We start from the raw sequence: 22,302 nt of genomic DNA, 5'->3' as shown, positions 1-22,302 counted from the left end.
GGGAAGAAGACATTTCTGCAAAGAAGACATCCAGATGGCGAACAGACACATGAAAAAGTGTTCCATATCACTCGGCATCAGGGAAATACAAATCAAAACCACAATGAGATATCACCTCACACCAGTCAGAATGGCTAAAATCAACAAGTCAGGAAATGACAGATGCTGGCGAGGATGCGGAGAAAGGGGAACCCTCCTACACTGTTGGTGGGAATGCAAGCTGGTGCAGCCACTCTGGAAAACAGCATGGAGGTTCCTCAAAATGTTGAAAATAGAACTGCCCTATGACCCAGCAATTGCACTATTGGGTATTTACCCTAAAGATACAAATGTTGTGATCCAAAGGGACACATGCACCTGAATGTTTATAGCAGCAATGTCCACAATAGCCAAACTATGGAAAGAACCTAGATGTCCATCAACAGATGAATGGATCAAGAAGATGTGGTATATATACACAATGGAATACTATGCAGCCATCAAAAGAAATGAAATCTTGCCATTTGCAACAACATGGATGGACCTAGAGCGTATCATGCTTAGTGAAATAAGTCAAGCAGAGAAAGACAACTATCATATGATCTCCCTGATATGAGGAAGTGGTGATGCAACATGGAGGCTTAAGTGGGTAGAAGAAGAATAAATGAAACAAGATGGGATTGGGAGGGAGACAAACCATAAGTGACTCTTAATCTCACAAAACAAACTGAGGGTTGCCGGGGGGAGGGGGTTTGGGAGAAGGGGGTGGGATTATGGACATTGGGGAGGGTATGTGATTTGGTGAGTGCTGTGAAGTGTGTAAACCTGGTGATTCACAGACCTGTACCCCTGGGGATAAAAATATATGTTTATAAAAAATAAAAAATTAAAAAAAAAAAAGAAAGAAACTTACAGAGTATAAACTATACCTTCTTACCAGAGGAATACTGTATTTGATCATATTTTTTTTTCTCATGGATAAAGCACTGTTTATATTCTAACTAGAATTTGAAATAAAATTATATTGCAGCAAAACAAATAATCTACTTTCAGTTGTGTCCAGTATTCATGTGAGAGTGTGAGGCATATACTCATTGTAGAGAATAGCCTCTGGAGTAGGAAACTACCCATGTTATATTCCCTTGGGACCTCTTAATTTCTGTGTTTCTCTGAATTGATAGTATCTCCTGAAAGTGTGCCTTTCATCAAGGTCAGAGACAGACCTGGTCAGTACAATCATAAAATTTTCAGTGATGGAAATTAAGTACAGTTTTAAAACATTTCTTTGGCTACTTTTTTTTTTTTTTAAAGGAAAATACTATTTAGAACGAAGTTGCCATTTAGTTCTAGTTCCTTTAGAAGCCAGATGATTTAGGTGAGTGGTCAGAGAAGACCAGCAAAAGGAAATGAGCTGGTTACTGATGTGCACCAACTGTACCTATGGCAGAAGAGCCAGCCTTGAATTACTGGTTTTGTTGCGTTTTAATGGAGAGTAGAAAAACATTTTGAAGTCTTGAGAATTTTTGTGTTTACATGGGCAATGTTCTAATTTTAAATTTAATGTTAACATAATTAATGTTCTTTTAAATAACAAAACAATGATGGAAGCTTACCTCTTTATTTTCATTTATAAAGTATTATGTAAATTCAGTAGTACTGATCAAGAATCCAACACTTTAGAGGTTTGAGAAGGAAATATGATAGTCTGTCTCTATCTACATTTTCCTCTTATTTTTTTTCTTTTTTTAACCACACACACACAAAATCTGCCCACATTTTGGTGGGGTTGTTTCAGTTTTCTTTTTTTTTTAATATTTTATTTATTTCTTTGATAGAGAGCAGATGTAGGCAGAGAGGCAGGCAGAGAGAGAGGGGGAAGCAGGCTCCCTGCGGAGCAGAGAGTCCAATGTGGGGTTCAATCCCGGGAGCCTGGGATTATGACCTGAGCCGAGGGCAGAGGCTTTAACCAACTGAGCCACCCAGGGCACCCTGTTTCAGTTTTATTTTCATGCAATTAGTTATATGTACACATGTCCGTATATATATATAATTGAAGGAGTCTTGTTTGTTTTTGAATATATAAGATATAGAAATGTACTATAACTCCCAATTTATTTAAAATCAACTTATGCTTAAATATCCTTCATTCAGAGGCACCTGGGTTAAAGCCTCTGCCTTCAGCTCAGGTCATGATCCCAGGGTCCTAGTATTGAGCCCCAAATCGGGCTCTCTGCATAGCAAGGAGCCTGCTTCCCTTTCTCTCTCTCTGCCTGCTGCTCTGCCTACTTGTGATCTCTCTCTGTCAAATTAATAAATAAAATCTTTAAAAAATATATCCTTCATTTAATGGTAATGATTGCTTTTAGAAAAATAAAGAGAAATTAAGAGTAAATTTATTTAAAATTTACCCTTCTTTTGTTCAAAAGCAAAGGTAATTTTCAAGTTTCTTCATAATTTCTTGGAGTTTGGAAAGCAAATGTAGAAAAACAATGAGGTTCAAAGAAGAGATTGTCAGTCTTGACATTAACTATGTGGATAATATCAGTGATGTGAATCCACTGGTTTAGCTTGGCTGAAGATTAGATAGATAAAGGAAGGAAGGCAGTGTCTTGAGATATAGCCTAGAGGAATCTCTACATTAAAGTATAGTTTGCTATGTTTAAGGAATAGGAACCACAGTTAAATAAGTCAATAAACTATTTAGGTTGCATTGTGTGAGCATTATACAATCTGGAGAATATGAACATTTTAAAATACAGTAACTACACTAAAATAACTTTGAATATGGAGTGGAGCAGAGTCATAATATATCTTCCCCTCAACCCCACATAAGCTTATCAAGAATGAGTGGCTACAATACAGGGTATCTGTTACTTATTTCCTTTTCTTCTAATGGTTAGAGAATTTTTACTAAATAGACATTTCACTAGTTCTCAGTAATAGGAGACTCTACACAGGTTTCAAGCACTTACCAAGTATAGACTTCATAGTCACTATCCCTGTATCTGGAACATTCTATGTAAGTATTCTAGGGAGTGAATGAATCTTGTGTTTCAGCTCCACCAAGTAAGAGAAGACAACAGTAGAGAAGGTTAGTGTGTTCAGCTGAGAAAGGTTTTAATATTGTGATTCTTTGAGGCAGAAGGGAGTAGTTACCTCTTTAAATCTTGCTCATTCCTAAGTAAAGCTAAAAGAGTAGAAAGTGTCAGAGACTTTCACCTTGGAAGATGAGCATTTATGTAGCAAAGAACCCTTGGATATATCATCTACCTGAAGTGGGTACAATCAGCCAGATGGAAGTGATTTGAAAGGACTGGGCAAAATGTAATTTGATAGAGAATAAAAGTAATCTCTTGGTCATATTGATAAATCCACTTAACAGGGATTTTAATAAGCCACCACAGATGTCTCAAAATATTTTTATTGGAATTGAATGATCACTATGCTCATCCTATACATGAGAAAGATACTTTGGGGATAATATTATAATAGTACATCATAATCCTGAGACACATGTCAACATCCACAGCTGACTGGAGAGGTACTGAAATGTTTCCTGGCCAATAGACCAGGCACATTGCAGGAGAGTGATGATGAAAACTTGAATAACTGCCTGATAGGAGCAAGCCAAGTAACCAAAAACAGCATAAACTCAGGTATGAGAGTTAAAACACATGCACACAACTCAAAAAAAAAAAAAAAAAAAAACCAGAAACTTGAACAATGCCCATTGAATTTATATTTCTATTAATGTTAAAGGTGGAGTAAGGAGGTGAAGTTTAAGTAAGTACATATGCAAACGAATTGTTGCCAACTTAAAAAGGCACCCACATGTATATATCATAGGGGATATTGGGAAAAAGATGAAGACATCCATGGCTTAAATCAGAATGCTGGATTATGTTAGAAAGGGCTATTCTAAGACCACTGGCTCTAAAAGAATTATAATTTTCAGTTAAGTAATTATTGCACAAAAAGGACTTACACAAATAGGAGTTTTCTTGAATGCTAGCCTAGATCTTCTCCCAGACTGACAATATAAAGAGCAATAGGCTAGTGGCACTGGGGTCCCTGAGCAGCAGACTGCTCATAATTCTCAGTTTCTGCTGACCACTGAAATTCAGATGGGCTTTTATGAAGTAACATGGAGGCAATTAAAAACTTTTTCTTTTATTTGGCTTTATCGTCTTTTCTATCAACTGCTTGTTTGAAAGAAAACTAGAGAATACTAAGGCAACTTAAACTGTGTCTAAGTTGTTCTCCTTACCAAAGTTTGAAAAATAACATCTTTTGTTTGTTTTTGGTTTTTGTTCTCAAGAAGTTTGGATAGCCAACTAGATTAAGAATTTCAATGGCTTTAAAATCATATGTTTCTCCAGCTTCTGGGCAATGGGGCTCCTGTTCAATTACAATGAGAACAAAATACTGAAAACCCCAGCCTGGCTAATATAATTAATAAGGCCAAGATTTCTATGAGCTAAGAATTGCTGTACAAGGATAATGAGGAGGAAAGAATTGTCGTATAGTTATGGATGGGCTCCACTTCCCACATTTTTAACAGTACTTTTTTGATGATCTCTTTGTAGGCCCTCAAGAGATGACACTTTCTGTATTGGTAGGGATTATCTTATTCTAGCTTCAGATTCTGGAAGACTGGGGCATATAAGGTTTAAGGTTATGATTTCTGTAACCTGCTATTTTCAAAGCAAAGTTCTTTTTGGTGGAATTTCACTGCTTGATGCCTATCATTTTCTTGCCATCATCTTCTAGCAATCTACCCAACGAAGAGAGTGAGTTAAAGATTATGTCTTAGAAGAACTGCTAGATATAAATACATATAACACAGATCCCTTATCTTAAAGACTAGAGTAATAAATAAATAAATAATTAGCATAATAAATAAAACCTTGAACAACAGAAAGTAGTATATAATTAGGGTTACATTTTTCAAAGGATTAAAGGATCAACCTGGGTAGCACAGATTGGTTAAAGTACTATGGAATATACCAAATTTGAGTGAATGATAGGTAGATTCTCCAAAGATATAGGGATAAGGAATGTAATTTCAAAAAGTGGGAACCTTAGTATAGTACATGAAAGAGGATAGTGAATCATATAAACCAGAGCCCGGGCTTTGAAGACAGGCAACTGTAGTCTGAAATTTGGCTCTATCTTTTATAAATTATAGAAGCTTAGTCAAGTTACAAAATCTTAGCCTCATATTTTTGTATCTAAAATGGGATTCTTGTATTAGCTTAATATTTATGTGTGTGTGTGTGTGTGTGTGTGTGTGTTTCTAGACAGTATCCAACGAAAGTAGTTCAGGTAAACAGAGAAATGCACAATATGTAAAATGTGATCATAGTGTACCAGATTTAGTTTATACATCACAGCAGATATTCAATTTTGCCCTCCTTGCTTTCTTTCTAGCTGAAGTATCCATAACAATGGTTGTCTTTGCCTCTACCATACAACCAAGGGCCCACTATCGTTGCTTGTGTGGATCCTTTTTGTCTTTCTCAGACATGTTGAGACATTGTTTTGTCTCCTTCCAACATGTCACCTTTGGCTTCTCACCTCTGGACCTGTTTTGGTGTGAGTTTCCTTCTTCCAAAGAGGAGCTTGAATAAAAAACTTGTATGTAGCTAGTTTATGTGAGAAGGGGATCTCTGGAGTTAGGAATGACAGAACAAAGGAGATGTGACTGGAAAGGAAGAAAATCCAACATAAATGTACATTTTTGAGGTCATTGAGGAGAGCAAATGTTATGTCATTTGCCCACAATGTGCAAGGCAGTTGTCCTAGCATTGAGAATATTAGGTTGACTAAACTATAGACAAGAACTTAGAGGTTTTTTTTTTTTTTTAAAGATTTTATTTATTTATTTGACAGACGGAGATCACAAGCAGGCAGAGAGGCAGGCAGAGAGAGAGGAGGAAGCAGGCTCCCCGCTGAGCAGAGAGCCCAATGCGGGGCTCGATCCCAGGACCCTGAAATCATGATCTGAGCTGAAGGCAGCGGCTTAACCCACTGAGCCACCCAGGCGCCCCAAGAACTTAGAGTTTTGAGGGAAAATCAGATATCAAACAAATACTTATATAAAGAAATAAATAACTGAAGCTTGCAGAGAATCTCTGTGGAAGAAAAGGTATACAGTGCTGTGAGAGAGTGAATGAGGAAATAATTTTTTTAAGTAATACTTAAATATTTTTATTTGAGTAGAGTTGACAAACAATGTGTACATTAGTTTCATATGGACGACATAGTGATTCAATCTCTCTTTATATTATGCTATTCTCGCCACAAGTGTATTCCAGTACAATTGACTATATTTCCTATGCTATGACTTTTATTCCTGTGTCATTCATTCCATAACTGGAAACTTGTATCTCCCACTCCCATTCACCATTTTGACCCCCACTCTCTGGTAACTATGAGTTTGTTCTCTGTATTTATAGGTTTATTCTGCTTTTTGTTTGCTTTGTTTTTCAGATGTCATGTATAAGTGAAATCATATGGTAATTGACTTTCTCAGATTTATTTCACTTTGCCTAATACCTTCAAGTTCCATCAAACATGTCACAAATGGCAAGAATTCATTCTTTTTTTATAGCTGAGTAATATTCCATTTTGTATATATCACATCTTCTTATTCATTTGTCTATTGATAGACATTTAGGTTGCTTCCATATCTTGGCTATTATAAAATAATGCTGTGGTAAATTTAGGAGTGCAAATATCTTTTAAATAGGTGTTTTCATTTAGGGAGATAAATACCCAGTAGTGGAATTATTGAATCATATGGTATTTCCTATTTTTAATTTTTTGAGGAAACTTCACAGTGGCTGTACCAATTTATATTCTTATCAACAGTATACAAGTGTTCCCTTTTCTCTACATCATTGCCAACACTTGGTATTTCTTAACCTTTTTATTTTAACTATTCTACCAGGTATGAGGTAATTGTGGTTTTGATTTGCATTTCCCTGATTATTAGTGATGTTGAGCATCTTTTCCTGTGTCTTTTGGCCATCTGTATGCTTTCTTTAGAATAATGCCTATTCAGGTCTTCTGCCTATTTTTTTAAATTGAGTTTTTTGGTATTGTATGAGTTCTTTGTATATTTTGAATATTAAGCTCCTATTGGATATATCATTTTCAAATATCTTCTCCTATTCAGTAGGTCTTCTTTTTGTTTTGTTGATGGTTTCCTTCCCTGTGCAAAAGCTTTTTATTTTGGTGTAATTCCAGTACTTTTGCTTTTGTTTTCTTTGCCTGAGGAGACATATCTAGGAAAATGTTGCTATAGCTGATGTCAGAGAAATTGTTGCCTGTGTTCTAGGATTTTTATGGTTTCAGGTCTCACATTTAAGTTTTTAATCCATGTTGAATTTACTTTTTGTGTAGGGTGTAAAAAAATGGTCCCCAGACTTATTTTTTGTATGTAGCTGTCTAGTTTTCCCAGCACCATTTATTGAAGAGATTGTCTTTTCTCCATTGTATATTCTTGCCTCTTTGTCATAGATTAATTGGTCATGTGAGTGTGCATTTGTTCTGGGATCTTGGTTCTGTTTCACTGATCAATGTGTCTTTTTTTGTGGCTATACCATACAGTTTTGATTACTCCAGCCTTGTAGTATATTTTGAAATCTGGGATTATGATACCTTCAGCTTTGTTGTTCTTTCTCAGGACTGCTTAACTGTTCAGGGTCTTCTGTGTCCTGTAAAATTTTTGTATTAATTGTCCTAGTTTTGTGAATAATACTGGTGGTATTTTGATGGAAATTGCATTAAATCTGTAGGTTGACTTGGGTGATATCAACACTTTAAAATATTAATTCTTAATCCCTGAGCATGGAATATCTATCCATTTTTTGTGTCATCTTCAGTTTCTTTCCTCAGTTTTATAGTTTTTGGAGTGGGGTTTTTCATCTGTTTGGTTAAATTTATTTGTAGGTAATTTATTCTTTTTGAGGCAATTGTAAATGGTCTGTTTTTAAATTTCTCTTTCTGCTAGTTCATTATTGATGTATAGAAACACTATTGATTTCTGGGCATTAATTTTGTATCCTGCCATTTTACTGAATTCATTTATAACTTGATGTGTTTTTTTTATGGAATCTTTAAGATTTTATATGTATAGTATCATGTCTTCTGCATATAGTGACAGTTTACTTCTTCTTTACCCATATGGATGCTTATTTCTTTTTTTTTTTTTTTTTTTTTTTAAGATTTTTATTTATTCTTCAGAGAGAGAGGGAGAGAGAGCGAGCACAGGCAGACAGAATGGCAGGCAGAGGCTGAGGGAGAAGCAGGCTCCCTGCTGAGCAAGGAGCCCGATGTGGGACTCGATCCCAGGACGCTGGGATCATGACCTGAGCTGCTTAACCAACTGAGCCACCCAGGCGTCCCTGGATGCTTATTTCTTTTTCTTGTCTGCTTGCTGTGGCTAGGACTTTCAGTACTAGATTGAATGAGAGTGGTGAAAGTGGACATCCTTGTCTTTTTCTGATCTTAGAGGAAAAGGTCTCCATATTTTAACATTGAGTATGACATTAGCTGTGAGTTTTTCATATATGGTCTTTATTATGTTGAGGTATGTTTCCTTTAACTCCATTTTGTTGAGTTTTTTTTTTTTTTTAAATCATGAGTGAATGTTGAATTTTGTCAAATACTTTTTTTGCATCTATTGAGGTAGTCATATGAATGTTATCCTTTTTGTTGTTGATGTGGCTTATGATATAGATTGATATATGAATATCAAACCATCCTTGTATCCCCAGAGTAAATCCCACTTGGTGGTGGTGAATGGCCTTTTCAGTGTATTACTATATGTAATTTGCTAACATTTTGTTGAAGATTTTTGCATCTGTGTTCATCAGGGATATTTGCGTATAGTTTTCTTTTTTTATGGTGTCTTTTTTCTGGATTTGGTATCAAAGTAATTCTGACCTCAAATATATTTGGAAGCTTTCCTTCCATTTCTGTTTTGTGGAATAGTTTGTGGAGAATAAATATTAACTTTTCTTTAAATCTTGAGTAGTATTCACCTGTGAATCCATATGTTCCTGGAATTTTATTTTTTCTGGTAGTTTTTTTTTTCTGATTTAATTTCATTACTTATAGCTGATTTGTATTGTACTGTTTATCCTAGTTATGTGAATAATGCTTGTAGCTGTTCAGATTTTCTATTTCTTCCTGGTTCAGTTTTGAATGATTGTGTGCTTCTAGGAATTTATACACTTCTTCTAGATTGTCTAGTTTGTTGTTATAATATAACCCTTTATAATCCTCTGTATTTATGTGGTGGCTGTTGTTACTTTACTTGCATATCTGATTTCATTTATTTGGGAACTTTTCTTTGATGAGTTTGGTTAATTTATCAGTTTTGTTCATCTTTCCAAAGAACAAGATCTTGGTTTCACTAATTCTCTTTCTGGGTTTTGTTTTTGTTTCTGTTTTGTTTTATTTGTGTCTGTGTCATTAACTTCAGCTCTCATCTTTATTTTCTTCCTTCTACACACCGTGGACTTTGTTCTTAAGTTTCTAGTTTCTTTAGGTAAAAGATGGAATAATTTAGATTTGTAATTCAGAGAAGCCTACATAACAAGTGAGGTCTAAAATATTCCTGAGACACATAAAGATAGAAAACTTACAGAAATAAAAATTACAGAAAACTGTAATTTTAGAGTAATAGTAACTCATATACATAGTCTTTGGGTGTTCACATGTGATTTATCATATAAAGTTATTTTACTTTTATTTTTGGCTGAATGTAAATAGTTTGCTCAAAATCACAAAACTGTTAAGTGGTAGACCTAGATTTTAAACTGAGGCAGCCTCACTGAGAGAACCCGTGCTCCTAGACACTATACTGTGAAGAATGAAGAAAAAAAAAATGGTAGAAAATACCAGTGGAACAAGGAATATTATGTGGGATAATACTATGAGAGCCATTGATAGTTTCTTATTGGCATTTGTTCTGCTCAATAGACAATTGTAATGAAAACTGAAAAATTCTGTTTGAGGATACCTATAACAGATCCATTCAAAGCCAAGTCTTCATACATCTAAAAGGCGTTTACATGACCTCACCCCTGTTTATTCCTTTGATTGATTACCTACTACTCCTGTCCCTCATTCACTCTACCTACCTTAAATTCCTTACTGTTCCTAGAACATATCAATCATGCTTTATATTATAACCTTATGGCTTTTGTAGTAGTTGCCCTTATAATTGACACATAATTCCCCTAGTTGTCCTTACATATAATCAATTTCTTTAAGTCTTTGTTTAAATATTACCTACTCAAAGATGCCTTTCCTGTGCTGACCATTCAATTTAATGCTGTAATCAACCTGACCCTGGGTACTCATTTTCATTCTTACTCTGCTCTACTTCTTTTTTTGCCTATACTACACAGATCAGCTTCTAACATTAACATGTGGTTATTTATTATGTTTATTTAGTACTGTATATTGAGTGTTTTCTGTATTGCACTATTAGAGCCTTAAAGACATGAATACTTATTTTGCTCTCTAATTTACCTTCAGTTGTCTATACAGTAAAAAGTACTATATAATATGTAATCAGTATCTGTGAAAATAATAAACACAATGATTATGCAGTATTTCTTGGGTAATCATAGCTCATCAAGTATACACAGTATACTTTGATGGGCTATATCAATATTTCTTAGTTTGTAAAGTTGGTTTCTGGGTGTGAAGTAGACTTCAGAGACATCAGACTTCAGAGATATAATTTTTTGTCTATGTTACTTTTCTTATTGTAAGTTGAGCTGATTAACATGTATCCTAACAACCATTAAGACTTATCATTTGATATACTTTAAAGGCAAGCAAGACAGGACTGAATGTGTTTAGACACACCATTTTGGTAATAAAGTATTTATGGGTCAGGGTGAAAAAGAAATGGTTGATATCAATCAGTTCTGAAAGTGCTGATTAGTCAACTAGTGATATATAAATGTTACATTATAACTTGAAGAACATGTAACATATTATCTTTTTTCCAGCCACCTTAGCTCTTGTTAGCCTGAAAATGAGATTGTAGCTCCAGAATAGAGGGTTGGTGAGAAAGCATTAAAATGGAATAGATATATAGTCTGTGCAAAAATATCTTACAAAGACATTTTAGGAAAAATCTCTTCCCACTGAGTATGGTTAACAAAGTTGTATATAATTTCAAAAGAAACATTCATTAAATACATATTAGAGATGGCAAGGAAATAAGAATGTTTTAAAATCAGTTTTATTTCAAGGCACACTAAAAAGTTAGAGAAAATGCATTCTTGAGACAAAGCAGTCCTCAGAGCCTGAAGCAGATAAGACATATTTTAGAATTATTGGACAAAGAATTTAAAATAACTATAACACATAAAGGGTTCTAATGGAGAAAGTAGGCTATATGCAAGAACAGATATTAATGAAAATAGAGAGATGGAAACTCTAAAAATGACAAAAAAAAATTCATGCAGAGTATTCAAGAATGGGGGATAATAATAAAAGGACATACATATAATTGGAATTCCAGAGGGAAACAAGGAGAAAAAGAGAAGACAAATTTGAAATAATAATGGCTTGAAATTTTTCCAAAAGTAGTGACCAACATGAAAAAAAAAAAAGAAAGAAGATAAAACTCTACACATAGGTATATTATATTCCAACTATAGAAAACAAAAGAAAAAAAGAAATTGAAGGAATCCAAAAGGGATAAACATATTGTTTATAGTGGAACAAGGATGTGAATTATATCAGACTTCTTGTCATAAGGCATGTAATTAGAAAGAGTGAAGTGAAATATTTACCATGTTAAAAAAACCAACCAACCAAACAAAACCCAAGCAAAAACACTAACCTAGACTTATATGTTTAGCAAAATTATCCTCTGAAAGTGTAGGGGGGGGGGAAGGAATCTTTCTTAGAGAAAAATACTGAAAGGAAAACACTCATTCTTTGAAGACATAACATTCCTTAGTGTGCATGTTCCTAATAACAGAGCATGAAAATCATGAGGCAAAACCTGATATAAATCCAAAGAGGAAGAAACAAATCTACTATTATAGTTGGAGACTTCAACTCTTGGTCTTCAATAACCGATACAACCAGAAGGCAGAAATTTAGTAATCAAAGAGTTGTTCTCAAAAGAACCATCAGTCAGCTTGATCTAATTTACATTTATAGTCCCCTTCATCCAACGATAGTAGAATACACATGCTTTTCCAGTTCATATGGAATGTTCAGCAAGATAGAGCACATTTTGGGTCATAAAATACACCTTAATAAATTTTAAAAAGTAGAAAGCATATCAAGTATGTTCTCAAATCACATTGGATTTGAGAACTAAACTAAAAATCAATGGAAGTATAGCTGGAACATTCTAATACATTTGGAGATTAAGCAATAGAATTCTAAATAGCACATGGATTAAATAGCACATGGATCAAAGAAGTCTCAAAATGTATTAAAAATGCCTTGAAATGGGATGTCTGGGAGGCTTAGTAGTTAAAGCCTCTGCCTTCAACTTGGGTCAGGATCCCAGAGTCCTGGGATTGAGCCCCACATCGGGATCTCTGCTTGGCAGCGAGCCTGCTTCCCTTTCTCTCTCTCTGCCTTCCTCTCTGTCTACTTGTGATCTCTGTCAAATAAATAATAATAAATAAAATCTTTTAAAAAATGCTTTGAGCTACATGAGAGTGATACTACAACTTATCAAATTTTGTACGACACAATGAAAGAAGTATTTATAGGGAAATTTATAGCATTGAATTCATATATTAGAAAAGAATAAGGAGCTAAAGTCAGTAATTTAAGCTTACATCTTAGAAAACTGAAAAAAAAGAATATTATTTTCAAAATAAAGAACAAGTTAAGCCTAGAGCAAATAAAAAAATATAAATATTAGAACAGAAATCAATGAAATTTGAAACAGAAAAACAATAGGAAAATCTCAACAACAAAAAGGTGTTTTTTCCCCAAAGTAGTTGAATCATTCTTTATTTCTGTTATCCCTTTAAAGAAGTCTTTTTGAAATTTTTCCAAAAGTAGTGACCAACATGAAAAAAAAAAAAGAAAGAAGATAAAACTCTACACATAGGTATATTATATTCCAACTATAGAAAACAAAAGAAAAAAAGAAATTGAAGGAATCCAAAAGGGATAAACATATTGTTTATAGTGGAACAAGGATGTGAATTATATCAGACATATATATTTTTAAAAATATTACATAGCTGAAAAATGATTTTTTTTCTGTATAATGAAACTTTTGTTTAATTTCTTTTCAGTGTAACAGAATTCATTGTTTTTGCACCACACTCAGTGCTCCATTCAATACATGCCCTCCATAATACCCACTACCTGTCTCCCCTGAACTCCCACCCCCTGCCCCTTCAAAACCATCAGATTGTTTTTCAGAGTCCATAGTCTCTCATGGTTCCCCTCCCCTTCCAATTTCCCTCAACTTCCTTCTCCTCTCCATCTCCCTATGTCCTCCATGTTATTTGTTATGCTCCACAAATAAGGGAAACCATATGATATTTGACACTCTCTGCTTGACTTATTTCACTCAGCATAATCTCTTCTAGTCTTGTCCATGTTGCTACAAAAGTTGGGTATTCATCCTTTCTGATGGAGGCATAATACTCCATAGTGTATATGGACCACATCTTCCTTATCCATTCATCCGTTGAAGGGCATCTTGGTTCTTTCCACAGTTTGGCGACAGTGGCCATTGCTGCTGTAAACACTGGGGTACAGATGGCCCTTCTTTTCACTACATCTGTATCTTTAGGGTAAATACCCAGTAGTGCAATTGCAGGGTCATAGGAAAGCTATATTTTTTAATTTCTTGAGGAATCTCCACACTGTTTTCCAAAGTGGCTGCACCAACTTGCATTCCCACCAACAGTGGAAGAGGGTTCCCCTTTCTACACATCCCCTCCAACACATGTTGTTTCCTGTCTTGCTAATTTTGGCCATTCTAACTGGTGTAAGGTGATATCTCAATGTTGTTTTAATTTGAATCTCGCTGATGGCTAGTGATGATGAACATTTTTTCATGAGTCTGATAGCCATTTGTATGTCTTCATTAGTGAAGTGTTTGTTCATGTCTTCTGCCCATTTTTTGACATGATTATCTGTTTTGTGTGTGTTGAGTTTGAGAAGTTCTTATAGATTCTGGATATCAGCCTTTTGTCTGTACGGTCATTTGCAAATATCTTCTCCCATTCCGTGTGTTGCCTCATTGTTTTGTTGACTATTTCCTTTGCTGTGCAGAAACTTTTGATCTTGATGAAGTCCCAAAAGTTCATTTTCACTTTCATTTCCTTTACGTTTGGAGACATATCTTGAAAGAAGTTGCTGTGGCTAATATTGAAGAGGTTACTGCCAATGTTCTCCTCTAGGATTCTGATGGATTCCTGTCTCACGTTGAGGTCTTTTATCCATTTCGAGTCTATCTTTGTGTACTGTGTAAGGGAATGGGTGATTTCATTCTACATATAGCTGTCCAATTTTTGCAGCACCATTTATTGAAGAGACTGTCTTTTTTTCCACTGTATATTTTTTCCTGCTTTGTCAAAGATTATTTGACCATAGAGTTGAGGGTCCATATCTGGGCTCTCTACTCTGTTCCACTGGTCTATGTGTCTTTTTTAATGACAGTACCATGCTGTCTTGGTGATCACAGCTTTGTAGTAAAGCTTGAAATCAGGTAACGTGATGCCACTAGTTTTATTTTTGTTTTCAACATTTCCTTAGCAATTTGGGGTGTCTTCTGACTCCATACAAAATTTTGGATTATTTGCTCCAGCTCTTTGAAAAATACTGGTGGAATTTTGATCAGAATGGCATTAAAAATATAGATTGCTCTAGGCAGTATAGACATTTTAACAATGTTTATTCTTCTGATCCAAGAGCATGGAATGGTCTTCTATCTTTTTGTGTCTCCTGCAATTTCTTTCATGAGTGTTCTGTAGTTCCTCGAGTACAGATCCTTTACCTCTTTGGTTAAGTTTATTCCCAGGTATCTTATGGTTCTTGGTGCTATAGTAAATGGAATCGATTCTCTAATTTCCCTTTCTGTATAAGAAAGCAACTGATTTCTGTACATTGACTTTGTATCCTGCCACATTACTGAATTGCTGTATGAGTTCTAGTAGTTTGGGGGTGGAGTCTTTTGGGTTTTCCAGATAAAGAATCATGTCATCTGCAAAGAGAGAGAGAGAGTTTGAATTCTTCATTGCCAAATTGGATACCTTTTATTTCTCTTTGTTGTCTGATTGCTGTTGCTAGGACTTCTAATACTATGTTGAACAAGAATGGTGAGTGGGCATCCTTGTCGTGTTCCTGATTTCAACGGGAAGGCTACAAGCTTTTTCCCATTGAGGATGATATTTGCTGTGGGTCTTTCATAGATAGATTTTATGAAGTTCAGGAATGTTCCCTCTATCCCTATACTTTGAAGCGTTTTAATCAGGAATGGATGCTGGATTTTGTCAAATGCTTTTTCTGTATCAAATGAGAGAACCATGTGGTTCTTCTCTCTTCTCTTATTGATTTGTTCTCTCACATTGATTGATTTGCAAACGTTGAACCATCCTTGTAACCCAGGGATGAATCCCACCTTGTCATGGAGGATAATCTTTTTAATGTGCTGTTGGATCCTCTTTGCCAGGATCTTGTTGAGAATCTTAGCATCCATATTCATCAGTGATATTGGTCTGAAATTCTTCTTTTTGGTGTGGTCTTTGCCTGTTTTGGGGATTAGGGTAACACTGGCTTCATAGAAAAGGTCTGTAAAGTTTTCCTTCTATTTCAATTTTTTGAAAAAGCTTCAGGAGAATAGGTGTGATTTCTTTGTGAAAGTTTGGTAGAATCCCTAGGGAATCTGTCAGGTCCTGGGCTCTTGTTTTTTGGGAGGATTTGATCACTGCTTCAATCTCATTACTAGATATCGGTCTATTTGGGTTGTCAATTTCTTCCTGGTTCAGTTTTGGGAGTTTATAGTTTTGTAGGAATGCATGCATTTCATCTAGGTTGCTTAACTTATTGGCATATAACTGTTGATAATAACTTCTGATGATTGTTTCTACTTCCTTGGTGTTCATTGTGATCTCTCCTTTTTCGTTCATAATTTTATGAATTTGGGCTTTCTCTCTTTTCTTTTGGATTAGTGTGGCCAATGTTTTATCGATCTTAATGATTCTTTCATAAAACCAGCTTCTAGTTTTATTGATACGTTCTACTTTATCACTGGTTTCTACCTCATTGATCTCAGCTCTAATCTTGATTATTTCTCTTCTTATGTATGGAGTTGGTTTTATTTGTTGTTGATTCTCCAGTTCTTTAAGGTGTAGAGACAGCTGCTGGGTTCTGGATTTTTCAATTCTTTTGAGGGATGCTTGGATGGCTATGTATTTCCCCCTTAGGACCACCTTTGCTGTATCCCATAGGTTTGGGACTGAAGTGTCTTCATTCTCAGTGATTTCCATGAATTGTTTAAGTTCTTCTTTGATCTCCTGGTTGATCCAAGCATTCTTAAGCAAGGTGGTCTTTAGCTTCCAGGTGTTTGGGTTCCTCACGAACTTTTCCTTGTGATTGAGCTCCAGTTTCAAAGCATCGTGGTCTGAGAATGTGCAGGGAATAATCTCAGTCTTTTGGTATCGGTTGAGTCCTGATTTGTGACCCAGTATGTGGTCTATTCTGGAGAAGGTTCCATGTGCACTTGAGAAGAATAAGTATTCTGTTGTTTTAGGGTGGAATGTTCTGTATATATCTATGAGGTCTATCTGGTCCAATGTGTCATTCAATGCTCTTGTTTCTTTATTGATTTTCTGCTTCGATGATCTGTCTATTTCTGAGAGAGGCATGTTAAGGTCTCCTACTATTAGTGTATTCATATCAATATGACTCTTTATCTTGATTAACAGTTTTCTTATGTAATTGGCTTTTCCCATATTGGGGGCATAGATATTTACAATTGTTAGATCCTCTTGGTGGATAGTCCCTTTAAGAATTATGTAGTGTCCTTCTGTATCTCTGACTACAGTCTTTAGTTTAAAATCTAACTTGTCTGATATAAGAATCACTATCCTGGCCTTCTTTTGAGGTCCATTGGCATGAAAAATCCTTCTCCATCCCTTCACTTTCAGTCTGGGTGCATCTTTAGGTTCAAAATGGGTCTCTTGTAGACAACATATGGATGGGTCCTGTCGTTTCAGGACATGCAACCCTGTGCCATTTTATGGGCGCATTTAGGCCATTCACATTGAGAGTGATTATTGATAGATACGGTTTTATTGACTTCGTGTTAACTTTGAAGTCTTTCTTTCTGCAGATTGTCTCTATATTTCTGTTCAATGCTATTCTTACAATTTTTCCTCTTTTATAGTACCCCCTTAATATTTACTGCAGTGTTGGGTTGGTGGTTGCATAGTCTTTTCAGCCCTGCTGGTCTTGGAAACTTTATCTCTCTATCTATTTTGAATGACAGTCTTGCTGGATAAAGTATTTATGTTCTTCTCATGCATGTTCTTCTCATTTAGTGCCCTGAATATATCTTGCCAGCCCTTTCTGGCTTGCAAGATTTCTGTGGACATTATTCTGATGGGCTTTCCTCTACACGTAAGGCGTTTCTTTATTCTAGCTGCCGTCAAGGGGGTCTGCCTACAATTATAATTCTTCATTCTTACTATTAGGTGTCTCGTGGACTTTCAAGAGACCATTCTGCCTCTAGTACATGAACACTGGTTCCATTCTTGAGGTTGGATAAATTTTAATGGAGAACTTGTTCCACTGTATCTTCTAGACTTCTTTCTTTCTCCTCCCCTTCAGGGATTCCAATAATTCTGACGTTGGAATGTTTCATGGCATCATTTATTTCCCTGATTCTGTTTTTATGGCTTCTATGCTATTTGTTCCAGGCTTCCTCCTGATCCTTTCTCTTTATCTGTTTGTCCTCCAGATCACTAATTCTATCTTCTGTCTCAGTTACCTTAGCTTTTAGAGAATTTAGATTAGATTGGAACTCATTGAGAGCATTGTGAACATCATCCTTGGTGGCTTTCAGTTCTGCCCTAATCAATTCTGTTTTGTCATCCATGGCTTTCTCCAACCTAGGATCATTGTTAGCCTGAATTCCCTTTTGACATATTGTTTATGTCAATAGATATTAGCTCTGTTGCAGAAGGCCCATCCTCTGATTTTTTCTTCCTTTGGGCATTCCTCCTCCTAGTCATTTTGGTGAGAGATGGCTGAATGGTTGTAGCTGGTTATATCGACTGTGGTGCAGTCGAGGTGCACCCTGGAACGCTTTTGAGCAATCAGGAGTCCCCACCCAAATGAAAGAAAAAGAAAGGGAGAAAAAAGAAAATAAAAAGTAAAAAATAGAGAGAGATAGAGAGAGACAGAAAAAAAAAGAAAGAAAAATAAGACTCAGCCCAAATGAGCCCCAAGGTAAGATTTATGAAGTATACAAACAAAAACAAACAAAAAGACTGATAAAAGTATATGAAAGGATCTCTCTCTATATATATATGCAAAAAAAAAGTATAAGATATATAAGTATAAGTATAAGATTTATACTCTACCAAGACAAACACAAATACACAGAATCACTGGCGGAAGAAGAAGATGGGAGAGTGGTTATAAATTCTCAGTGTGGGCAAGGAAGGTTATTTTGATTCTTCGTGGATGTATCTTGATTTCTTTGTTAAAGGACTGAACTTTACTAAGATAAAAGGGGACTAAAAATTTGTTTAACTATAGGGGTAGCATTGATTGGGGAAAGGGGATTACCTTGAAGTTTAACTGTATATGACTATTAAAAAATAAAAATTTTCAAATAAATAAGCTAAACTAAACTAAAATTTAAGAAAAAATAAAAAAAATAGAAAAGCAAAAGAAAAACACAAGTATATGTATCAAAAAATTCAGGTTAAAAGGTTATTATGGAATTTGATGTATTGGACATCTCACTGTGATGGTAAATAGGTTAAAAAATTATCTATATAAAAAAAATGAACCAGCAAAGTGGGAACGAATTAAAAGTAAAAGTTGTATCTATGAAGTAGTGTTGGTTGTTCTCTTGTCATCTTTCTTTTTTATTTTTCCTTTTTTTTTCCTGGTGGCTTTCTGGGGGAGGGGACTTCCATGTGGGTTTTCAGGCATTGTTCTCTGAGTTAAGCCTCCTGCCCCCCTCAAGGGAGGTGGGCTCTGAGGAAACAGGTTTTTCAGGCTTTTGTTCTCTGGAGGTTTTTATGTTTGTTTGTTTGTTTTCTCTTGCCTTGACAGCTTTTGATAGTTTTTGGAGGTTTAGAGGAAAGCAAAGTGCACTCAGACCTCCCTCTCAGAGAGAAGCTTCAGTCTGTTCCCCTGTGAGTGCTCCAGAGCACATAAGTTCCCCCTTGGCTGCTAGCAGAGCACATTCTGAGTTGCTCAAAATAGCAGAGCACATTCTGAGTTTGTGGGGACACAGGAACTCCTGCTTGTACCCAAAACCAAGACAGTGGCAGCTGTCTGGGCAGCTCCAGACCACTAGAGAGGTTCCAAGCAGCAATCGCACACTAAGATTTTCCCGCTGGCCTGGGCTGGGAGTGCCTGGTCTTTCTGGGTCTGAGAGCTCTGGGTTGGCACTGTGTGCACCTTTCTAAGGGGAGGGTGTGGGGCACGTGCATCTTAGGCACTGATAGCACTGTGTGGTGCTTGCGTGGAGTGTGCAAAAAGGCTGTACATTTGCTGGCTGGCGAGGCTCCCAGCCCCTCATGGGAGCCAGACCCCATGCACCAGGGGTGTCTGTCCTGGGTCTGGGGACTTAAGCCCCTGTCCCTAAATGCCCTGATTCCCACAATTTCCCCCCATGATCCTTTGCTCTTTTTGAGTGCTTTCAACCAGACTCCAAGTTAATGCTGGTCCCCAGATGCAGGGCACTCTTGTTTTGGGGTATTAATTTCCAATGGGTCAACTCTGGTGGCTCCCTCCCCCTTTTGTTTATCTTCCATTATCAGTAGGAAGTTCTCACTCTGCTTTACCTGCCCACTGGCATCTTCTGCCCCCCGTAGCAATCCAGATGTGTATAATTCTGATCTCAGGCTGATTTCACGGGTGATCAGAGTTCTTTGGTAGGTAATCAGCTCACTTTAGGGTACAGGTTGAAATCACCCCCCTCCTACTTCCCCACAATCTTGTCTCCCCCCCTAGAAAAATCAAAGGTGGTTCTTTGAAAAAAAATCAATAAAAGCAATAAACTTCCAATCATGGCAACCAAAGGGAAAAGAGAGGAGACACAAATACCAGTATTAGATATAAAAAAGCGGTCATTACTAAGGATTAGATACTAAAAGAATAATAAGGAAATATTATGAACAACCTTAATCCCATGAATTTGTTACCTTAGATGAAATGGACCGATTAATTCCTTAAAAGACACAAACTACCAAAACTTAAGTAACGTAGAAATAGATAATATGATAAGCCTATATGTAACGAGAAACATAAATCAATAATTAATAACTTTCAGGTGCCTGGGTGGCTCAGTGGGTTAAGCCACTGCCTTCGGCTCAGGTCATAATCTCAGGGTCCTGGGATTGAGTCCCGCATTGGGCTCTCTGCTCAGCAGGGAGTCTGCTTCCTCCTCTCTCTTTCTGCCTGCCTCTCTGCCCACTTGTGATCTCTGTCTGTCAAATAAATAAATAAAATCTTTAAAAAATAATTAATAACTTTGAAAAAATGCAGCTGGGCCCATTGGTTTCACTGGTGATTTTAGCAAATACTTATAGAAGAAATGATATTAATTCTCAACAATTTCTTCCAGAAAATAGAAACAAAGGGAACACTATCTAATTCACTTTGTGAGGCTAGCATTATTCTTTTTCATAACTAAATAAGTGCTAATTATTTATTATTTTTATTATCATTTATTACTGCTACTACTATTACCATCATCATATATACCTCCCTAATATATTTTTTTAAGTTTTTAATTTAAATTCTAGGTAGTTAACATAGAGTGTAATATTGGTTCAAAAGTAGAATTGAGTGATTCATCGCTTACATGTAACACCAAGTGCTCATCCAATAAGTGCCCTCCTTAATGCCCATCACCCCTTCACTCATTCTCAGCCCACCTCCCTCCATCAATCCTCAGTTTTTTATCTACCTTTTAGAGTATCTTATGGTTTGCCTCCCTCTCTTTCCCCCTCCCTTCCCCTATGTTCTTCTGTTTTTGTTTTTTAAATTCCACATGTGAAAGAAATAATATGGTTTTTGTCTTTCTCTGACTGACTTATTTTGGAGGCTAGCATTATTCTTATATATTTCTTTTCTAAGAAAGAAAAACTACAGAACAATATCTTTCATGAACATACATGTAAAATCCCTAACAAAATATTAGCAAATCAGCATCGAGAATCTATAAAGAGCTTAGCAAATTCAACACCCAAAGAACAAATAATCCAACCAAGAAATGTGCAGAGGACATGAACAGACATTTGTTCAAAGAAGACATCCATATGGCCAATAAACACTTGAAAAAATCTTCCACATCACTTGGCATCAGGGAAATACAAATCAAAACCACAATGAGATACCCCTCACACCAGTCAGAATGGCTAAAATTAACAAGTCAGGAAATGGCAGATGCTGATGAGGATGCAGAGAAAGGGGAACTCTCCCACCCTGTTGGTGGGAATGCAAGTTGGTGCAGCCACTCTGGAAAACAGCAGGAAGGTTCCTCAAAAAGTTGAAAATAGAGCTACCTTATGACCCAGCAATTGCACTACTGGGTGTTTACCCTAAAGATACAAAGGTAGTTATCTGAAGGGGCACGTGCACCTGAATGTTTATAGCAGCAATGTCCACAATAGCCAAACTATGGAAAGAACCTAGATGTCCATCAACAGATGAATGGATAAAGAAGATGTGTGTGTGTGTGTGTGTGTGTGTATATATATATATATAGTGCCTTATATATAATGGAATACTATGCAGCCATCAAAAGAAATGAAATATTTCTATTTGCAATGACACGGATGGAACTAGAGGGCATTATGCTTAGCGAAATCAGTCATTTGGAGAAAAACAGCTATCATATGATCTCCCTGATATGAGTAAGTGGAGATGAAACATGGGGGGTTTGGGGTAGAAAAATAATAAATGAAACAAGATGGGATTGGGAGTGAGACAAAACATAAGAGACTCTTAATCTCACAAAGCAAACTGAGGGGGTCCGGGGGAGATGGGTAGGGAAAGGGTGGTGGGGTTATGGACATTGGGGTGGGTATATGCTATGGTGAGTGCTGTGAA

The sequence above is a fragment of the Mustela nigripes genome, chromosome 13, assembly GCF_022355385.1.
Source record: "Mustela nigripes isolate SB6536 chromosome 13, MUSNIG.SB6536, whole genome shotgun sequence".
NCBI lineage: Eukaryota > Metazoa > Chordata > Mammalia > Carnivora > Mustelidae > Mustela > Mustela nigripes.
Note: the sequence above shows the minus strand (reverse complement) of the source record.